We start from the raw sequence: 17,559 nt of genomic DNA, 5'->3' as shown, positions 1-17,559 counted from the left end.
ATCCACCAGTCCCATTACCAATCCATCCCCTATCCACCAGTCCCATTACCAATCCTTCCCCTATCCACCAGTCCCATTACCAATCCTTCCCATATCCACCTGTCCCATTACCAACCCTTCCCCTATCCACCTGTCCCATTACCAACCCTTCCCCTATCCACCAGTCCCATTACCAATCCTTCCGCTATCCACCAGTCCCATTACCAACCCTTCCCATATCCACCAGTCCCATTACCAACCCTTACCCTATCCACCAGTCCCATTACCAACCCTTCACCTATCCACCTGTCCCATTCCCAATCCTTCCCCTATCCACCAGTCCCATTACCAACTCTTCCCCTATCCACCAGTCCCATTACCAATCCTTCCTCTAACCACCAGTCCCATTACCAATCCTTTCCCTATCCACCAGTCCCATTACCAATCCTTCCCTATCCACCTGTCCCATTACCAACCCTTCCCTATCCACCTGTCCCATTACCAACCCTTCCCTATCCACCAGTCCCATTACCAATCCTTCCGCTATCCACCAGTCCCATTACCAACCCTTCCCCTATCCACCAGTCCCATTACCAACCCTTCACCTATCCACCAGTCCCATTACCAACCCTTCCCTATCCACCTGTCCCATTACCAATCCTTCCCTATCCACCAGTCCCTATACCATCCCTTCCCCTATCCACCAGTCCCATTACCAATCCTTCCGCTATCCACCAGTCCCATTACCAACCCTTCCCTTATCCACCAGTCCCATTACCAATCATTCCCCTATCCACCAGTCCCATTACCAATCCTTCCCTATCCACCAGTCCCATTACCAACCCTTCCGCTATCCACCAGTCCCATTACCAATCCTTCCCCTATCCACCAGTCCCATTACCAACCTTCCCCGAACCAACACTCCCAATACCAACCCCTCCCCGAACCACCCGTCCCATTACCAATCCTTCCCTATTCACCAGTCCCATTACCAATCTTTCCCTATCCACCAATCCCTTTACCAACCCTTGCCCTATCCACCAGTCCCATTACCAACCCTTCCCCTATCCACCAGTCCCATTACCAATCCTTCCACTATCCACCAGTCCCATTACCAAAACTTCACCTATCCACCAGTCCCATTACAAAAACTTACCCTAAACACCAGTACCATTACCCACCCTTCCCCTATCCACCAGTCCCATTACCAACTCTTCCCCTATCCACCAGTCCCATTACCAATCCTTCCCCTATCCACCAGTCCCATTACCAATCCTTCCCCTATCCACCAGTCCCATTACCAACCCTTCCCCTATCCACCAGTCCCATTACCAACCCTTCCCCTATCCACCAGTCCAATTACCAATCCTTCCCCTATCCACCAGTCCCATTACCAATATTCACCTATCCACCAGTCCCATTACCAACCCTTCCCCTATCCACCAGTCCCATTACCAACCCTTCCCCTATCCACCAGTCCCATTACCAACCCTTCCCCTATCCACCAGTCCCATTACCAACCCTTCCCCTATCCACCAGTCCCATTACCAAACCTTCCCCTATCCACCAGTCCCATTACCAACCCTTCCCCTATCCACCAGTCCCATTACCAACCCTTCCCCTATCAACCAGTCCCATTACCAACCCTTCCCCTATCCACCAGTCCCATTACCAATCCTTCCCCTATCCACCAGTCCCATTACCAATCCTTCCCCTATCCACCAGTCCCATTACCAATCCTTCCCCTATCCACCAGTCCCATTACCAATCCTTCCCCTATCCACCAGTCCCATTACCAATCCTTACCCTATCCACCAGTCCCATTACCAACCCTTCCCCTATCCACCAGTCCCATTACCAACCCTTCCCCTATCCACCAGTCCCATTACCAAACCTTCCCCTATCCACCAGTCCCATTACCAACCCTTCCCCTATCCACCAGTCCCATTACCAACCCTTCCCCTATCCACCAGTCCCATTACCAATCCTTACCCTATCCACCAGTCCCATTACCAATCCTTCCCCTATCCACCTGTCCCATTACCAACCCTTCCCCTATCCACCAGTCCCATTACCAATCCTTCCCCTATCCACCAGTCCCATTACCAATCCTTTCCCTATCCACCAGTCCCATTACCAATCCTTCCCCTATCCACCAGTCCCATTACCAACCCTTCCCCAATCCACCAGTCCCATTACCAACCCTTCCCCTATCCACCAGTCCCATTACCAATCCTTCCCCTATCCACCAGTCCCATTACCAATCCTTCTCCTATCCACCAGTCCCATTACCAACCCTTCCCCTATCCACCAGTCCCATTACCAACCCTTCACCTATCCACCAGTCCCATTACCAACCCTTCCCCTATCCACCAGTCCCATTACCAACCCTTCTCCTATCCACCAGTCCCTTTACCAACCCTTCCCCTATCCACCAGTCCCATTACCAACCCTTCCCCTATCAACCAGTCCCATTACCAATCCTTCCCCTATCCACCAGTCCCATTACCAATCCTTCCCCTATCCACCAGTCCCATTACTAATCCTTCCCTTATCCACCAGTCCCATTACCAATCCTTCCCCTATCCACCAGTCCCATTACCAATCCTTCCCCTATCCACCAGTCCCATTACCAATCCTTACCCTATCCACCAGTCCCATTACCAACCCTTCCCCTATCCACCAGTCCCATTACCAACCCTTCCCTTATCCACCAGTCCCATTACCTATACTTCGACTCTCCACCTGTCACATTACCTACCCTTCCCTTATCCACCAGTCCCATTACCAACCCTTTCCTTATCCACCAGTCCCATTACCAACCCTTCCCCTATCCACCAGTCCCATTACCAACCCTTCCCCTATCCACCAGTCCCATTACCAACCCTTCCCCTATCCACCAGTCCCATTACCAATCCTTACCCTATCCACCAGTCCCATTACCAACCCTTCACCTATCCACCAGTCCCATTACCAACCCTTCCCCTATCCACCAGTCCCATTACCAACCCTTCCCCTATCCACCAGTCCCATTACCAACCCTTCTCCTATCCACCAGTCCCATTACCAACCCTTCTCCTATCCACCAGTCCCATTACCAACCCTTCCCTATCCACCAGTCCCATTACCAACCCTTCCCTATCCACCAGTCCCATTACCAACCCTTCCCTATCCACCAGTCCCATTACCAACCCTTACCCTATCCACCAGTCCCATTACCAATCCTTCCCCTATCCACCAGTCCCATTACCAATCCTTCCTCTATCCACCAGTCCCATTAGCAACCCCTCCACTTTCCACCAGTCCCATTACCAACCTTCCCCTATCCACCAGTCCCATTACCAACCCTTCCCTATCCACCAGTCCCATTACCAACCTTCCCTATCCACCAGTCCCATTACCCCTATCCACCAGTCCCATTACCAATCCTTCCCCTATCCACCAGTCCCATTACCAATCCTTCCCCTATACACCTGTCCCATTACCAACCCCTCCCCTATCCACCAGTCCCATTACCAATCCTTCCCCTATCCACCAGTCCCATTACCAATCCTTTCCCTATCCACCAGTCCCATTACCAATCCTTCCCCTATCCACCAGTCCCATTACCAACCCTTCCCCTATCCACCAGTCCCATTACCAACCCTTCCCCTATCCACCAGTCCCATTACCAATCTTTCCCCTATCCACCAGTTAAATTACCAATCCTTCCCCTATCCACCAGTCCCATTACCATCCCTTCCCCTCTCCACCAGTCCCATTACCAACCCTTCCCCTATCCACCAGTCCCATTACCAATCCTTCCGCTATCCACCAGTCCCATTACCAACCCTTCCCCTATCCACCAGTCCCATTACCAATCCTTCCCTATCCACCAGTCCCATTACCAACCTTCCCTATCCACCAGTCCCATTACCAACCCTTCCCTATCCACCAGTCCCATTACCAATCCTTCCTGTATCCACCAGTCCAATTCCCAATCCTTACCCGCTCCACCAGTCCCATTACCAATCCTTCCCCAATCCACCAGGCCCAGTCCCAATCCTTCCCCTATCCACCAGTCCCATTACCAATCCTTCCCTATCCACCAGTCCCATTACCAACCCTTCTCCTATCCACCAGTCCCATTACCAACCCCTACCCTATCCACCAGTCCCATTACCAATCCTTACCCTATCCACCAGTCCCATTACCAATCCTTCCCTATCCACCAGTCCCATTACCAACCCTTCCCTATCCACCAGTCCCATTACCAACCCTTCCTATATCCACCAGTCCCATTACCAACTCCTCCCCTATCCACCAGTCCCATTACCAACCCTTCCCCTATCCACCAGTCCCATTACTAATCCTTACCCTATCCACCAGTCCCATTACCAATCCCCTATCCACCAGTCCCATTACCAACCCTTTCCCTATCCACCAGTCCCATTACCAATCCTTACCTATCCACCCGTCCCAGTCCCCACCCTTCCCCTCTCCCCCAGTCCCATTACCAATTCGTCCCCTATCCACCAGTCCCATTACCAACCCTTCCCCTATCCACCAGTCCCATTACCAACCCTTCCCTATCCACCAGTCCCATTACCAACCCTTCCCTATCCACCAGTCCCATTACCAATCCTTCCCTATCCACCAGTCCCATTACCAATCCTTCCCTATCCACCAGTCCCATTACCAACCCTTCCCTATCCACCAGTCCCATTACCAACCCTTCTCCTATCCACCAGTCCTTTAACCCTTCCCTATCCACCAGTCCCATTACCAACCCTTTCCCTATCACCCAGTCCCATTACCAACCCTTCCCTATCCACCAGTCCCATTACCAATCCTTCCCCTATCCACCAGTCCCATTACCAATCCTTACCCTATCCACGAGTCCCATTACCAATCCTTCCCCATCCACCAGTCCCATTGCCAATCCTTCCCTATCCACCAGTCCCATTACCAATCCTTACCTATCCACCAGTCCCATTACCAACCCTTCCCTATCCACCAGTCCCATCACCAACCCTTCCCTATCCACCAGTCCCATTACCAAACCTTCCCTATCCACCAGTCCCATTACCAACCCTTCTCCTATCCACCAGTCCCTTTACCAACCCTTCCCTATCCACCAGTCCCATTACCAATCCTTACCCTATCCACCAGTCCCATTACCAACCATTCCCTATCCACCAGTCCCATTACCAACCCTTCCCTATCCACCAGTCCCATTACCAACCCTTCCCTATCCACCAGTCCCATTACCAACCCTTCCCTATCCACCAGTCCCATTACCAACCCTTCCCTATCCACCAGTCCCATTACCAACCCTTCCCTATCCACCAGTCCCATTACCAACCCTTCCCTATCCACCAGTCCCATTACCAACCCTTCCCTATCCACCAGTCCCATTACCAACCCTTCCCTATCCACCAGTCCCATTACCAACCCTTCCCTATCCACCAGTCCCATTACCAACCCTTCCCTATCCACCAGTCCCATTACCAACCCTTCCCTATCCACCAGTCCCATTACCAACCCTTCCCTATCCACCAGTCCCATTACCAATCCTTCCCTATCCACCAGTCCCATTACCAATTCTTCCCCTATCCACCTGTCCCATTACCAACCCTTCCCCTATCCACCAGTCCCATTACCAATCCTTCCCCTATCCACAAGTCCCATTACCAATCCTTCCCCTATCCACCAGTCCCATTACCAAACCTTGCCTTATCCACCAGTGCCATTACCAAGCCTGTCGCTATCCACCAGTCCCCTTACCAACCCTTCCCTATCCACCAGTCCCATTACCAACCCTTCTCCTATCCACCAGTCCCTTTACCAACCCTTCCCCTATCCACCAGTCCCATAACCAACCCTTCCCCTATCAACCAGTCCCATTACCAACCCTTCCCCTATCCACCAGTCCCATTACCAATCCTTCCCCTATCCACCAGTCCCATTACCAATCCTTACCCTATCCACCAGTCCCATTACCAATCCTTCCCCTATCCACCAGTCCCATTGCCACTCCTTCCCTATCCACCAGTGACATTACCAATCCTTACGCTATCCACCAGTCCCATTACCAACCCTTTCCCTATCCACCAGTCCCATTACCAACCCTTCCCCTATCCACCAGTCCCATTACCAAACCTTCCCCTATCCACCAGTCCCATTACCAACCCTTCCCCTATCCACCAGTCCCATTACCAACCCTTCCCCTATCCACCAGTCCCATTACCAATCATTACCCTATCCACCAGTCCCATTACCAACCCTTCCCCTATCCACCAGTCCCATTACCAACCCTTCCCCTATCCACCAGTCCCATTACCAACCCTACCCCTATCCACCAGTCCCATTACCAACCCTTCCCCTATCCACCAGTCCCATTACCAACCCTTGCCCTATCCACCAGTCCCATTACCAACCCTTCCCTATCCACCAGTCCCATTACCAACCCTTCCCCTATCCACCAGTCCCATTACCAACCCTTCCCCTATCCACCAGTCCCATTACCAACCCTTCCCCTATCCACCAGTCCCATTACCAACCCTTCCCCTATCCACCAGTCCCATTACCAACCCTTCCCCTATCCACCAGTCCCATTACCAATCCTTCCCCTATCCACCAGTCCCATTACCAATCCTTCCCCTATCCACCAGTCCCATTACCAATCACACACGAGTCTACCCTACAAACAGAAGCGTCCATTTTCTTTCTCACTCAATAATGACCCACTTTCTATGGTGCCGAGAGAGAGAGAGAGAGAGTAAAGGGAAAGCAATGAATGAAGGTACTTTCCCTCCTCCTCCTCCTCCTCCTCCTCCTCCTCCTCCTCCTCCTCCTCCTCCTCCTCCTCTTCATCGTCGTCTCATTTGATCACCAATGTGAGAGAGAGAGAGAGACCTTAGACGGATGCTGATAGTGATGAATGGGTGGTTGGCGGAGGAGGAGGAGGAGGAAGAGGAGGAGGTGGAGGAGGAAGAGGAGGAGGAGGAGGAGGAGAAAAAAAAAAGAGAACGATAAGGAGAAAATGTGTGGGTGTAAGATATAATGAAGGAGAAGGAGGAGGAGGAGGAGGAGGAGGAGGAGGAGGAGGAGGAGGAGAGGACGCAAGAAGGAAAAGGGGAAGATATGAACTGCTTGGGTGTGAAGGGCGAAAGATTGCATGAAAAAAAAAGAGGCGAAGGAGGAGAAGAGGAGGAATAGGAGGAGGAGGAGGAGGAGGAGAGGACGAAAGAAGGAAAAGGGGAAGATATGAACTGCTTGGGTGTGAAGGGCGAAAGATTGCATGAAAAAAAAAGAGGCGAAGGAGGAGAAGAGGAGTAGGAGGAGGAGAGGACGCAAGAAGGAAAAGGGGAAGATATGAACTGCTTGGGTGTGAAGGGCGAAAGATTGCATGAAAAAAAAAGAGGCGAAGGAGGAGAAGAGGAGTAGGAGGAGGAGGAGGAGGAGGAGGAGGAGGAGGAGGGAGAAGAGAGGACGCATTAGTGTTATCAATATGCAGATTCTTCGGCTTCGGGATCGAGCAAAAAAATATATTTCGGTTAAAACATTTTTTTAATCACTCTTAGTCACGAATATATTAAAAGGAAGCCATGAATGAGAAGAGGAGGAGGAGGAGGAGGAGGAGGAGGAGGACAAAGAGAAATGTGTTTGTTTTCATAATTCATATCAGAAACCATATCTCTCTCTCTCTCTCTCTCTCTCTCTCTCTCTCTCTCTCTCTCTCTCTCTCTCTCTCTCTCTCTCTCTCTCTCTCTCTCTCTCTCTCTCTCTCTCTCTCTCTCTCTCTCTCTCTCTCTCTCTCTCTCTCTCTCTCCAGTATACAAAGGAAGGAATGAGAGGAAACAAAGAATGAAGGAAGGAAGAGAGCGAAGAAACGGGAAGGAAGGAAGGAAGGAAGGAAAGAAAGAAAGAAAGAAAGAAAGAAAGGAAGGAAGGAAGAAAGGAAGGAAGAAAGAAGGGAAGGAAGGATGAAAAGAAGGAAAGAAAGAAAGAAAGAAAGAAAGAAAGGAAGGAAGGAAAGAAAAGAAGGGAGGAGAGGGTAGACGGTGATGATGCTTGTGGAGGTGATGAGAACAGGTAAGCGTGGTGGTGATGACGGTGGTGATGAAGTGGTGGTATTGGAGATGCGGACAACGAGGTGAAGGATGAGGGAGGAGAGGATGGAAGGGAGATGGAGGGAAAGGGGTAAAGGAAGAGAGGGAGTGGAGGAAGGAATGGAAGGGGAGAGAGAAAGAGAAGGTGCTGGTGGTGGTGGTGGTGGTGATGGTGGTGGTGGTGGTGGTGGTGACAGGAATATGTAATGTTATATGCTAATTAGGACTATGTGAGTGTGGTTGTATTGGGTGGTGGTGGTGGTGGTGGTGACGTGTGTGTGTGTGTGTGTGTGTGTGTGTGTGTGTGTGTGTGTGTGTGTGTGTGTGTGTGTGTGTGAGAGAGAGAGAGAGAGAGACGCGGAGAAAAGAAACAGAAGGGGAGGAAAGAAAAAAATGGAAGGTAAAGGAAAGGAGGAAGAAAGGAAAGGAAGGAAAGGAAAAGGAAGCGGAGGGACGGGGAAAGAATGGAAGAGAGGAGGAAGGAAGGGATGGGTAGGGAAGGGGAAGGATGGAAGGGAAGGGAAGAGGATGAACGGAAGGGAAAGGAATGAAGGAAAGGAAAAGGAAGGGAGAAAAAAAGGAAAGAACGAGAAGGGAAGGGGATGGGAGGGAAAGAAAGGGAAAGGAAAAGAGAAGGAATAAGAGGGAGGAGAAGAAAGGCGAAGGGAAGGGAAGGGAAGGGAAGGGAAAGTAAGGGAAGGAAAGGGAAGGGAAGGAAAGGAAGGGAAGGGAAGGGAAAGGAAGGGAAAGAAAGGGAAGGGAAAGGGAAGGGAAGGAAGGAAGGAAGGAAGGAAGGAAGGGAAGGAAAGGAAGGAAGGGAAAGAAAGGGAAGGGAAAGGGAAGGGAAGGGAATGGAAGGGAAGGGAAGGGAAGAGAAGGGAAGGGAAGGGAAGGGAAGGGAAGGGAAGTCTGGCTATATGACGTAAGAGTTTGAGGCGTCGTGTTGTCGCCGTCTCTCTCTCTCTCTCTCTCTCTCTCTCTCTCTCTCTCTCTCTCTCTCTCTCTCTCTCTCTCTCTCTCTCTCTCTCTCTCTCTCTCTCTCTCTCTCTCGCCAATATTAAAGTACGTAAGTGCCCATCTATCCCTCCTCCTCCTCCTCCTCCTCCTTCTCCTCCTCCTCCTCCTCCTTTCTCTTCCTATCTCCCTTGTCGCCTAATCTCCCAATATCTCCCTTTTGTCAGCTTTCGATTTTACTATATATAGGCAGTGTGTTTGTGTGTGTGTGTGTGTGTGTGTGTGTGTGTGTGTGTGTGTGTGTGTGTGTGTGTGTGTGTGTGTGTGTGTGTGTGTTTGTCTGTCTATCTGTTTGTCTTCCTGTCTGATCTCTCTCTCTCTCTCTCTCTCTCTCTCTCTCTCTCTCTCTCTCTCTCTCTCTCTCTCTCTCTCTCTCTCTCTCTCTCAAATCTCCTCATTGATTATCGTTGTTGTGAGGGAAAGTATAACAGCCGACTCTCTCTCTCTCTCTCTCTCTCTCTCTCTCTCTCTCTCTCTCTCTCTCTCTCTCTCTCTCTCTCTCTCTCTCTCTCTCTCTCTCTCTCTCTCTCTCTCTCTCTCTTCTCTCTCTTCTCTCTCTTCTCTCTCTTCTTTTCTTCTTCTTTTCTTCTTCTTTTTCTCTTCTTTTCTTCTTCCCTCTTCTTAACCTCTTCATCCATTTCTCTCTCTCCATCATCTTCCTCCTCCTCCACTTTATCACCCTTCCCATCGTCATCTACTTCCCTATTTCTATTTTCTGTTTTTCTCTCTACCCTTCTTCTCTCTCTTCTTTCCTCGTCTCTCCACTCATCACAAGCTATTCCTTCCTTATCTTTTCTATGCTTTCTTTATCTCCGGTTTCTCTTCTATCTTCTCGTTCACTTCCTCTTGTTTACCTTCTTTATTCCTCTTCTTTTTTCATTCTTTTTTTATTTCTCTCTATCTTTTTATTTGTGTCTTCGCTTCTATATTCTCTTCCTCTCCTCCATCTCCTTCTTTCCTCTCTTCAATGCTTCTCTCTCTCCTCCTCCTCCTCCTCCTCCTCCTCCTCCTCCTCCTCCTCCTCCTCCTCCTCCTCCTCCTCCTCCTCCTCCTCCTCCTCCTCCTCCTTCTTCTTTATTGGCTCCATCTCCATACGTTCCTCCCTCCCTCCTTTTATCTCCTTCTGCCTCATTTCCATCTCCTCTTCCCTCTCATTACCTTCATCTCTCTCTCTCTCTCTCTCTCTCTCTCTCTCTCTCTCTCTCTCTCTCTCTCTCTCTCTCTCTCTCTCTCTCTCTCTCTCTCTCTCTCTCTCGCTGGGGGCCTCTCCTTTTCATTACGAGAGAGAGAGAGAGAGAGAGAGAGAGAGAGTCGAGAGAGAGAGAGAGAGAGAGAGAGAACAACAGGATTTTCGACAACAAAACAACATACAAACCTCAACGTTGAGTGTGAGTAAGTCAAGATAATAACGATAATAGTAATAATATCGGATCACAGACGAACCCAGCCAAAGAGAATCCAACCCTGTGAACAAAGAATCGAGGCCTCTGAAGGGAGTGGTAGCCAATAAGGGGAAGAGGATTGGAGGCGACGATGAGAGCTTGTCTTTGAATGCCCTGATTGGGTTATTGAGACGGACTGAAAGACACGCACACACACACACACACACACACACACACACACACACACACACACACACACACACACACACACACACACACACACACACAACCCTTTAGAATTCTCATTACCAGCACAGATGAAGTAAAAAGCTCTACTCAAGCCGCTTATGACACAGAGGGGGAAAAAAAGGGAAAGGATGAAAGAGGAAGGAAGGGGCGTTAGAAGCAGCAGGAAGGGAGTGGAGTAGAGTGGAATGAAGTGGAATGGGATGGTATGGGATAATGAGAGCAGGAGGCAGGAGGAAAAGGAGGAGGAGTAAGGAGGGAAGAAGAGAGGAAAACAAGAATGAATAGGGGAAGATAGGAAAGATGGAGACATGGAAAAGGGAAAACTGAAATGGGAGAGAATGGGATGGAAGGAAAAACAGTAAATGAAGGAAATGAATGAAGGAGGGAAGGGGAAAGACGAGAAAGGGAGGAGCGATAATGGAAGGATAGGAAGGAAGAAAGGAAATAGGAACGAAAGGGAAGGAAGAAAAACGGCAATTGTAGGAGAATAGGAACGAAGGAGGGAAAGGAGAAAGAAAAGGAAGGGAGGAATACGAGAACTGAAGAAAGACAGGAGGGAAGGAGGAAAAGGAGGAGACAAAAAAAGGAAGATGGGAAGGGGAAAAGGAGGAGAAGGAAGGAAAATGGTAACTGAAGGAGAGGAAGAAAGGAAGAAGGAAGGAGGGGAAGGGGAAGGATAGGGAGGGAAAGCTGGCTGATGATGGAAAGGGCTCTACATAAAAAGGACAGGACAGGGAGGATTATGAGATGAGAATGGCTGGTGATCCTGGACAAGACGGTGAGGCATAAATCTTTAAAGCGAGATGAGAATGTGTGATGCTGGAAGATAAGATGAAGATGCTGATGATGAAGACAAGATGAAGATGCCGATGATGAAGATAAGATGAAGATGCCGATGATGAAGATAAGATGAAGATGCTGATGCTGGAAGATAAGATGAAGATGCTGATGCTGGAAGATAAGATGAAGATTATGTGTGATGCTACATAAGAAGAAGAGGAGGGGTAAATTTGTAACGCGAGATGAGAATATGTGATTTTGTTAGCTTTAGTTAGATTTAGATTTAGTTAGAGAAAAGAGTAAATAAAAACAATAATAAAGGAGAGATAGAGACAGAAGAGGAAAAGGAGTGTAAAACCAAAAGAAAACAGGATATTAAGGCGCAGCGAAAGAGGAAAGGAGAAAGAAAAAGAAAATGCCAAAAAGAGAAGAGAAGATTTAGTAACAGAAAGAAGGAAGAAAGAAGAGGATGAAAAGATGGAGGCGGGAGAGAAAACAGAAATAAACAGGAAATTAAAACGCAGCAAAAGAGAAAAAGGAAAAAGAAAAACAAAATACCAGAAAGAGAAGAGAAGATTTAATTACAGAAAAGAGGAAAAAAAGGAGGAAATAAAAACGATAATAAAGAAAAGCTGAAGGCGGGGGAAGAAAAATAAAAAGAGAAGTGAAATAATACCATAAAAAAATAGTAAAAGAGAAAGAGGCAGAAAAGAGCAAAAAGAAATTAGAGAAGAGAAGAGTAATAAGAGAGACGAAGAGGAGAAAGGAAGGGAAACTGAAAGAAGAGAAAAAAATGAAGAAAAAAAGCTGCAGGAGAGAAAGAAAGAAAGAAAGAAAGAAAGAAAATCGTGTGGAAAAAGAAAGAGAGAGAACTGGTAGAGATAATTACTGGTTAGGGAGAAAGGAAAGGACAGTAAAGGAGGAACTGAAGGAGAAAATGGAGGAGGAGGAGGAGGAGGAGGAGGAGGAGGGTACGAAGGTGAGAAGGAAGAAGAGAAAAAGGATGCAAGGAAAAAGTAGATAGGAAGGAAAACTGAAGAAAGAAGGTGAAAGAAAAAAATAAGAAGAAAAAAACTTGATATAAATGAGATGAAAAGAAAAGAAAGACCGATATTGTAAGTTCCTCTCTCTCTCTCTCTCTCTCTCTCTCTCTCTCTCTCTCTCTCTCTCTCTCTCTCTCTCTCTCTCTCTCTCTCTCTCTCTCTCTCTCTCTCTCTCTCTCTCTCACACACACACACACACACACACACACACACACACACACACACACACACACACACACACACACACACACACACAATCTCACAATCTCACAATCTTACAATCTCACATTCTTACAATCTCACACTCCCACAATCTCACACTCCCACAATCTCACACTCCCACAATCTCACACTCCCACAATCTCACACTCCCACAATCTCACACTCCCACAATCTCACACTCCCACAATCTCACACTCCCACAATCTCACACTCCCACAATCTCACACTCCCACAATCTCACACTCCCACAATCTCACACTCTTACAATCTCACACTCCCACAATCTCACACTCCCACAATCTCACACTCCCACAATCTCACACTCCCACAATCTCACACTCCCACAATCTCACACTCCCACAATCTCACACTCCCACAATCTCACACTCCCACAATCTCACACTCCCACAATCTCACACTCCCACAATCTCACACTCCCACAATCTCACACTCACACAATCTCACACCCCCAATCTCACACTCCCAATCTCCCAATCTCACTCCCACAATCTCACACTCCCACAATCTCACACTCCCACAATCTCACACTCCCACAATCTCACACTCCCACAATCTCACTCTCTTACAATCTCACACTCTCACAATCTCACACTCCCACAATCTCACAATCTCACAATCTCACACTCCCACAATCTCACACTCCCACAATCTCACACTCTCATCCTCTCTCCCTCTCATCCTCTCTCCCTTTCCCTCCCCCGCGAAAAAAATATATATATACTTCGAAATATATCCAAACAAATCCCCAAAAATGTCAACAGTCCTTCGATATTCAGAAAAAAATGTCTAAATCCCGAGATGAAATGAGAGATGAGAATATGAAAAGCCTCGTCCTCGTCCTCGTCCTCCTCTTCCTCGTCCACAGACAAAAAGCAAAACAACGACTACAGGAAAAAAAAGAGGAAAACACGGAAAATGAACAGTGGACAGAGAAACGAGAAATGATAAGAACTAGTAGAAATGAATATGGAAATGAATAAGGAAAAAATGAATGAAAAAAAATAAGAAATGAACTGGTAGACGGGGATATAAAAGAGACTATGAGGCAGTAGATAGAAAAAAAATATGAAACAGCAAATAGAAAAAAATAATAACGAGAAATATGGACAAAAAAAGAATTAATAGATGTGAATAAAAAATCATCAATAAGGAAAATAATAAATAGGAAAAATATTATGAATTGGTAGATAGGGATAGGAGGAAGACTCTGAAACACTAGATAGAAAAAAAACAGAATATGAAACAGAAAATGAAAAAAATAATAATAATAATAACTCGAAATATGAATTAGACAAAGAAAAAAAAATAGAAAACAATAACAATATGAAATGGTAGACAGAATTATGACGAAGACTTTGAAGCGGAAGATAGGGAAAAAAAACAAGTAGAATATGAAACAGAAAATGGAAAAAAAGAAAATAATGACTAGAAACATGAATTAGACAAAGAAAAAAAATAGAAAATAATAATAATATGAAATGGTAGATAGAATTATGACGAAGACTTTGAAGCAGAAGATAGAAAGAAAAAAACAAGAATATGAAACAGAAAATGAAAAAAATAATAATAATAACTCGAAATATGAATTAGACAAAGAAAAAAAATAGAAAACAATAACAATATGAAATGGTAGGTAGAATTATGAAGAACAGGACACAGTAAACAGAGAAAAAAAAGCACTAGAATAGGAAAACAGTAAACAACAAAAAATAAACATAACCAAAAAAAAGAAAAACAAACAAGAAAATATAAAAAAACAGAAAAAATAACTTGAATATAAAACACGGAATAGAAAAGAGAGAGAAAAAAAGAATATGAAACAGAATGGGAGAAAAAATAAAAATAAATAAAATAAATAAAAAATACAGGAATAAGAATAATTAGTAAAAATGAAAACGAGGAAGAATACGAAATAACAGACACAAAAAAAGACAGAAAGACAGACACACACACACACACAAAAAAAAAAAAAAATAAGTATAAAATAAATAATTAAAATAAAACTGGATAATAAACTATAATTCCTTCTCTTCTCTTCCTTACCTCCTCCTCCTCCTCCTCCTCCTCTTTCCTTCCCTTACGCCATTATTATCATCTTCATTTTCTCTTCTCTCTCTTCTTCTCTTTATTTCCTTTGTTTCTTCTTCTTCTCCTTTGCTTGCCTCTTCCACACTTCTTCTTCCCCTCACTGGACAATACAAAGCCTCTTAATTTAGAGTGAAGTATAACAAGACACCAATTAAGAGGAGGAGGAGGAGGAAGAAGAAGAAGAAGAAGAAGAAGAAGAAGAAGAAGAAGAAGAAGAAGAAAGGAAGAAAAAAGTATATCTCTTTTTCCTTCTCATTTTCCATTTACTCCTCCTCCTCCTCCTCCAAACTCATACTCCCTTTTTCCTCCTCCTCCTCCTTACTCATATACTCTCCTCCTTTTGCTTTCCCTTATTCCTTCTCCTTTATTTTTCCTCCATATCCTTATACTCTCTCTCTACTCTTCCTCACCACTACCTCCTCCTCCTCCTCCTCTTCCTCCTTACATCCTTTCTCTACTTCTCGTCGTTCAAACTCCCCTTCCTCCTACCGTTTCCCCTCCCCCAGTATACTTTTACCAAACTCTTCCTACACAGACACACACAGAGGGCGCCACTGTCCCCACGTATCGGCCCTTCTTTCTGCACCAAGCGAACCAACCCCAAACAAAGGGACCTCTGATGCATTTCGACCTGCCCCCTTACATACAGAGACAGCTTAGAGAGTCCGCCCCTTACTAAGATGCCCCGCTACTGTTGAATGCCTAATGAGGTGTTGAAGAGAGTCGACTGAATTACGTTATGAGTATAGGAAGTCAGGGGGTTAGGTTTGCAATGATAAGGCTGAGTAAGAAAAGGAGTGTTTGAATTATGTTAGAAGATGATGAAGTAGGGAGATTGTGAAGGAAGGGAGGAAGGAAGGAAGGAAGGAAGGAAGGAAAGAAAGAAAGAAGGAAGGAAGGAAGGAAGGAAGGAAGGAAGGAAGGGAGGAAGTGTATGTTGTGAAAGCTGATACACACACACACACACACACACACACAGACACACACACACACACACACACACACACCTAAAAATAAATACTCCTAATGACGTGTATCTCATTAATCCCAAAACTGTCTCATTGTTGCTCTTATGAAGGAGTGACTGTGTGTGTGTGTGTGTGTGTGTGTGTGTGTGTGTGTGTGTGTGAGGGGGCGTTTGTGTTGCGGGACAGGACATTCCAGTGTGTGTGTGTGTGTGTGTGTGTGTGTGTGTGTGTTCCTTGTTCTGTTGGTCTATATGATGTTTGGATTTATGTCTGTTTGTTTTTGATGAGTTGTTGTCCAAAGTAATAAATGATGAGCTGTGAAAGGTGTTTGTGTGTGTGTGTGTGTGTGTGTGTGTGTGTGTGTGTGTGTGTGTGTGTGTGTGTGTGTGTGTTGTGTGTATTTTACGTATAAGTCAGGGTTGTATTAGGCTATGAGTGTTTGATTGTTGTTGTTGTTGTTTGTGAGTGTGTAGATAGGTGGGGGGAGTGAGCAGCTGTCCCAAGAGGTGTGAACGATACAAAGGACTCGGCTGTTTGTATCATCCCGTGTTACAAAAAGCTAAAATTGACGAGACAGGAAATTGAGAGTATTTTAAAAGCGTTTTCAGTAATGACTTCCTGCGTTTCGACCCTTGATATTTCCAAATAGACCAATTTTTTTCTGATTATTTCCCTGCATTTTTTTTTACGGTAAAGGAAGCAATTCAAGGCCAACAAAATGAAAGTGTAAAATAAAAAAAAAGAGGACATATTCGTTATCTATTTATTTACAACTAGACCTATTCTTTTTTCTTATTAATTTTTCCCTGCATTTTTTTGCGGTAAAGGAAGCAACTCAAGGGCAACAAAATAAAAGTGTAAAATAAAAAAAAGAGGACATATTCGTTATCTATTTATTTACAACTAGACCTATTCTTTTTTCTTATTAATTTTTCCCTGCATTTTTTTTTTTTAAGGTAAAGGAAGCAATTCAAGGGCAACAAAATAAAAGTGTAAAATAAAAAAAAGAGGACATATTCGTTATCTATTTATTTCCAACTAGACCTATTCTTTTTTCTTATTAATTTTTCCCTGCATTTTTTTTACGGTAAAGGAAGCAACTCAAGGGCAACAAAATGAAAGTATAGAAAAAAAATCCCACTAATCGCTGTTCCTATAAAAGAGACAAGTAAAGAGTGTCCAAAAGAGAGGACACATTGATTATCTATTTATTTGTTCATTCATCCATTCATTACGTCCAACACCAAGTCCTGCAGCGCCGCGTACGTTCCCCTAACAGGACAGGCAAAACGAAATCAACACAACAATAACACTGGAATTTCCCCTCAGCTTTAGTTTTGTTTACCCTTTCTGTATGAACACTGCAATACGTTTTCCATAACAAAGCCGGGCCGTTGTTTTGAAAGTATTACAATTGACGACTTGCATCATTGAGCTCATTAGGCCCACACTTTCAAACGCTTTCGGCTCAGGCAAAGCGAAATGAACACATAACAATAACACTGGAATTTCCCCTGTTTTGTTTTGTTTACCCTTTCTGTATTAACACTGCAATACGTTTTCCATAACAAAGCCCGGGCGTTGTTTTAAAAGTATCATAATTGGCGCGTTTTAACTTTGAATAACGACTTCCATCATTGAGATTTTGATGCCCACACTCTCAAACGCTTTCGGCTCACAACATATATTTTCAAAGGCCAGAAAGGTGATAAGACGCGTT

General features: G+C 45.7%; 1 long non-coding RNA gene across 2 annotated transcripts in view; it reads right to left on the bottom strand.

Moving 5' to 3' along the window:
- Window positions 1-6,665, bottom strand: part of LOC126987574 (uncharacterized) — a 7,466-nt gene extending 801 nt beyond the window's left edge. The window contains exons 1-2 of one of the 2 annotated variants that reach the window (XR_007741025.1): window positions 6,121-6,665; window positions 1,384-1,718 (exon numbers count right to left, since the gene is read on the bottom strand). This is a non-coding gene — a long non-coding RNA (uncharacterized LOC126987574). Of the gene's footprint in view, window positions 1-1,383; window positions 1,719-1,873; window positions 2,680-6,120 lie in introns of those variants that run through there. The other variant, XR_007741026.1, reaches the window with a different exon arrangement.
- Between the last annotated feature and the right edge of the window lie 10,894 nt (window positions 6,666-17,559).

Source organism: Eriocheir sinensis, chromosome 65, assembly GCF_024679095.1.
Source record: "Eriocheir sinensis breed Jianghai 21 chromosome 65, ASM2467909v1, whole genome shotgun sequence".
Lineage (NCBI taxonomy): Eukaryota > Metazoa > Arthropoda > Malacostraca > Decapoda > Varunidae > Eriocheir > Eriocheir sinensis.
This window is presented reverse-complemented; position numbering and strand designations above follow the sequence as displayed.